Source organism: Salvelinus sp. IW2-2015, linkage group LG4q.2, assembly GCF_002910315.2.
Source record: "Salvelinus sp. IW2-2015 linkage group LG4q.2, ASM291031v2, whole genome shotgun sequence".
Taxonomy (NCBI): Eukaryota; Metazoa; Chordata; class Actinopteri; order Salmoniformes; family Salmonidae; genus Salvelinus; species Salvelinus sp. IW2-2015.
The window spans coordinates 12,512,221-12,517,716 of record NC_036843.1 but is presented as its reverse complement, the minus strand read 5'-3'; positions in this window follow the sequence as shown (position 1 = coordinate 12,517,716).

Genomic DNA, 5,496 nt, shown 5'->3' with positions numbered 1-5,496 from the left:
ACGGACTCCTCTTTAAATCTGCGTATTCCTCCAGGGCTTAGCTGTCCTGGATCTGCACAGCTCTGCCAGGGCCTGGGATCGGGAGAGACACTTAAGTGTTTTAGTACTATATCTCTTGACACAATGATGAAAATAATCATGGCCTCTAAACCTTCAAGCTGCATACTGGATCCTATTCCAACTAAACTACTGAAAGAGCTGCTTCATGTGCTTGGCCCTCCTATGTTGAACATAATAAACGGCTCTCTATCCACCGGATGTGTACCAAAACTCACTAAAAGTGGCAGTAATAAAGCCTCTCTTGAAAAAGCCAAACCTTGACCCGGAAAATATAAAAAACTATCGGCCTATATCGAATCTTCCATTCCTCTCAAAATTTTTAGAAAAAGCTGTTGCGCAGCAACTCACTGCCTTCCTGAAGACAAACAATGTATACGAAATGCTTCAGTCTGGTTTTAGACCCCATCATAGCACTGAGACTGCACTTGTGAAGGTGGTAAATGACCTTTTAATGGCGTCAGACCGAGGCTCTGCATCTGTCCTCGTGCTACTAGACCTTAGTGCTGCCTTTGACACCATCGATCACCACATTCTTTTGGAGAGACTGGAAACCCAAATTGGTCTACACGGACAAGTTCTTGCCTGGTTTAGATCTTATCTGTCGGAAAGATATCAGTTTGTCTCTGTGAATGGTTTGTCCTCTGACAAATCAACTGTACATTTCGGTGTTCCTCAAGGTTCCGTTTTAGGACCACTATTGTTTTCACTATATATTTTACCACTTGGGGATCTTATTCGAAAACATAATGTTAACTTTCACTGCTATGCGGATGACACACAGCTGTACATTTCAATGAAACATGGTGAAGCGCCAAAATTGCCCTCGCTAGAAGCCTGTGTTTCAGACATAAGGAAGTGGATGGCTGCAAACTTTCTACTTTTAAACTCGGACAAAACAGAGATGCTTGTTCTAGGTCCCAAGAAACAAAGAGATCTTCTGTTAAATCTGACAATTAATCTTGATGGTTGTAAAGTCGTCTCAAATAAAACTGTGAAGGACCTCGGCGTTACTCTTGACCCTGATCTCTCTTTTGACGAACATATCAAGACTGTTTCAAGGACAGATTTTTTCCATCTACGTAACATTGCAAAAATCATAAATTCTCTGTCCAAAAATGATGCAGAAAAATTAATCCATGCATTTGTTACTTCTAGGTTAGACTACTGCAATGCTCTACTTTCCGGCTACCCGGATAAAGCACTAAATAAACTTCAGTTAGTGCTAAATACGGCTGCTAGAATCCTGACTAGAACCAAGAAATTTGATCATATTACTCCAGTGGTAGCTTCCCTACACTGGCTTCCTGTTAAGGCAAGGGCTGATTTCAAGGTTTTACTGTTAACCTATAAAGCGTTACATGGGCTTGCTCCTACCTATCTTTCCGAGTTGGTCCTCGCCGTACATACCTACACGTACGCTACGGTCACAAGACGCAGGCCTCCTAATTGTCCCTAGAATTTCTAAGCAAACAGCTGGAGGCAGGGCTTTCTCCTATAGATCTCCATTTTTATGGAATGGTTTGCCTACCCATGTGAGAGACGCAGACTCGGTCTCAACCTTTAAGTCTTTTACTGAAGACTTATCTCTTCAGTAGGTCATATGATTGAGTGTAGTCTGGCCCAGGAGTGTGAATGTGAACGGAAAGGCTCTGGAGCAACGAACCGCCCTTGCTGTCTCTGCCTGGCCGGTTCCCCTCTCTCCACTGGGATTCTCTGCCTCTAACCCTATTACAGGGGCTGAGTCACTGGCTTACTGGTGCTCTTTCATGCCGTCCCTAGGAGGGGTGCGTCACTTGAGTGGGTTGAGTTACGGACGTGATCTTCCTGTCTGGGTTGGCGCCCCCCTTGGTTTGTGCTGTGGTGGAGATCTTTGTGGGCTATACTCGGCCTTGTCTCAGGATTGTAAGTTGGTGGTTGAAGATATCCCTCTAGTGGTGCGGGGGCTGTGCTTTTGGCAAAGTGGGTGGGGTTATATCCTTCCTGTTTGGCCCTGTCCGGGGGTATCATCGGATGGGGCCACAGTGTCTCCTGACCCCTCCTGTCTCAGCCTCCAGTATTTATGCTGCAGTAGTTTATGTGTCGGGGGGCTAGGGTCAGTTGGTTATATCTGGAGTACTTCTCCTGTCTTATCCAGTGTCCTGTTGTGAATTTAAGGATGCTCTCTCTAATTCTCTCCTCTCTCTTTCTTTCTCTCTCTCGGAGAACCTGAGCCCTAGGACCATACGTCAGGACTACCGGGCATGATGACTCCTTGCTGTCCCCAGTGCACCTGGCCTTGCTGCTGTTTCCAGTTTCAACTGTTCTGCCTGCGGTTATGGAACCCCTACCTGTCCCAGACCTGCTGCTTTCAACTCTTAATGATCGGCTATGAAAAGCCAACTGACATTTTATTCCTGATTATTATTTGACCATGCTTGTCATTTATGAACATTTTGAAAATCTTGGCTCTCTCTAATTCTCTCCTTCTCTCTTTCTTTCTCTCTCTCGGAGGACCTGAGCCCTAGACCATACGTCAGGACTACCGGGCATGATGACTCCTTGCTGTCCCCAGTCCACCTGGCCTTGCTGCTATTCCAGTTTCAACTGTTCTGCCTGCGGTTATGGAACCCCTACCTGTCCCAGACCTGCTGTTTTCAACTCTTAATGATCGGCTATGAAAAGCCAACTGACATTTATTCCTGATTATTATTTGACCATGCTTGTCACTTATGAACATTTTGAACATCTTGGCCATGTTCTGTTATAATCTCCACCCGGCACAGCCAGAAAGAGGACTGGCCACCCCTCATAGCCTGGTTCCTCTCTAGGTTTCTTCCTAGGTTTTGGCCTTTCTAGGGAGTTTTCCTAGCCACCGTGCTTCTACACCTGCATTGCTTGCTGTTTGGGTTTTAGGCTGGATTTCTGTTACAGCACTTCGAGATATTAGCTGATGTACGAAGGGCTATATAAAATAAACTTGATTTGATTTGTTTTATCAGACCAGAGGAAATTTCTCCAAAAAGTACGATCTTTGTCCCCATACGCAGTTGCAAACCGTAGTCTGGCTTTTTTATGGCGGTTTTGGAGCAGTGGCTTCTTCCTTGCTGAGCGGCCTTTTAGGTTTTGTAAATATAGGACTCGTTTTACTGTGGATATAGATAATTTTGTACCTGTTTCCTCCAGCATCTTCACATGGTCCTTTGCTGCTGTTCTGGGATTGATTTGCACTTTTTGCAACAAAATACGTTCATCTCTAGGAGACAGAACGCGTCTCCTTCCTGAGCGATATGACAGCTGCGTGGCCCCATGTGTTTATACTTGCGTACTGTTGTTTGTACAGATGAACGTGGTACCTTCAGGCGTTTGGAAATCGCTCCAAGGATGAACCAGACTTGTGGAGGTCTAAAATTATTTTTCTGAGGTCTAGGCTGATTTCTTTTGATTTTCCCATGATGTCAAGCAAAGACGCACTGAGTTTGAAGGTAGGCCTTGAAATACATCCACAGGCACACCTCCAATTGACTCAAATGATGTCGATTACTGTTTAAAGGCACAGTCAACTTAGTGTATGTAAACTTCTGACCCACTGGAATTGTGATACATGAATTATAAGTGAAAATAAATCTGTCTGTAAACAATTGTTGGAAAAATTACTTGTGTCATGCACAAAGTAGATGTCCTAACCGACTTGCCAAAACTATAGTTTGTTAACAAGAAATTTGTGGAGTGGTTGAAAAACGAGTTTTAATGACTCCAACCTAAGTGTATGTTAACTTCAGACTTCAACTGTATATTGGCTAAATCAGGGATACAAGATAAAAACCTCCCCTCCCCAACCAGACCATTCATAACGCATCATAACATGTCCCAAGCATTAGTGCAACCACACTGGGGTTATGGGACAAATGCAGGCATGTGCGTTCAATATGCATGTGTATAATGCAGCGTTTCCCAAACTCGGTCCTCGGGACCACAAGGAATGCACGTTTTGGTTTTTGCCTTAAAACTACACATGATCAAAGCTTGATGATTAGTTGAATCAACTGGTTAGCTCTAGGGCAAAAACCAAAACTTGTACCACTTGGGGTCCCAAGAACCGAGTTTGGGAATCGCTAGTAATGTGTATAATATGAAATATGTGAGCATTGTGTAAGAGAGGGAGTGTACCCTACGTTCCCATCCTAATTTAAGCTGGGTGAGTGTGTAACACTGCATAAAAGCAGTAGTAAACTCTGCAATTCATCACCAGTCTACTGTACTACACACTATATCGTCCCCCACTTCAGGGTAAAACACCCCACAAACATGGATGCACTAAATTTACACCTATGTGACATTGACTCCAATCCTGTTGTCCATGCATGAGTGGATAATGTTATACTGCTGCATACAGCAGCAGTCCAAAATAGGGTACTGCTACGGTATAATCAGTTAGACAAAAGGTCCAATCTGTTGGCTTGGATCACTTACAGTTAGAATTGATCTTTTAGAGACCACCTTTATTCCATAACAAGGGGCGGGGCAAATATATGAACACTAATATGTTCACAATCTGGAAGGCTTTATAGAGGACTGGTAAAAACACATCACTTAATCTCGATAGCATGCAAAAACATGGCCTCATCATACGCCATCACAGGTCTAGGAATACAGTGCCTTCGGAAAGTATTCAGACCCATTGACTTTATCAACATTTTGTTACGTTACAGCCTTATTCTAAAACGTATTAAATTGTTTTCCCCCCCCCCCCATCAATCAACACAATACTGCATAATGACAAAGCAAAAACAGGTTTAGAAATATGAGCTAATTTTCCCCAAAAACTACTTAAATATTACAAATCAAATTGATTTATATAGCCCTTCGTACATCAGCTAATATCTCGAAGTGCTGTACAGAAACCCAGCCTAAAACACCAAACAGCAAGCAATGCAGGTGTAGAAGCACAGTGGCTAGGAAAAACTCCCTAGAAAAGGCCAAAACCTAGGAAGAAACCTAGAGAGGAACCAGGCTATGAGGGGTGGCCAGTCCTCTTCTGGCTGTGCCGGGTGGAGATTATAACAGAACATGGCCAAGATGTTAAAATGTTCATAAATGACCAGCATGGTCAAATAATAATAATCACAGTAGTTATCAAGGGTGTAGTGTGACGGCCCTGAATATTTCTGAACCGTCTCAGTGCTTCTCCTTCCTTGCTCCTTTCTTGTAATACAGGCGCTTCCCCTTAATTCCCCATTAAATAGCCAGCATCAGCTGCGCCAAAGGTGTGAAGTTGTGATTGAGACATGAATGAGATGTGTACACCTTCAGGATCATGAAGCTTCGGCTATTACGTTTGTTGCCTTACAGTGTTTTTGTAGCCTTAAAACGAGTTACCCAGGATTGGATATCCACTCTGTGCGTTTGACTCGTGCTACAACTACTCCGTGGTTTTCGGGCCTTATTCTCCGCTGGAGA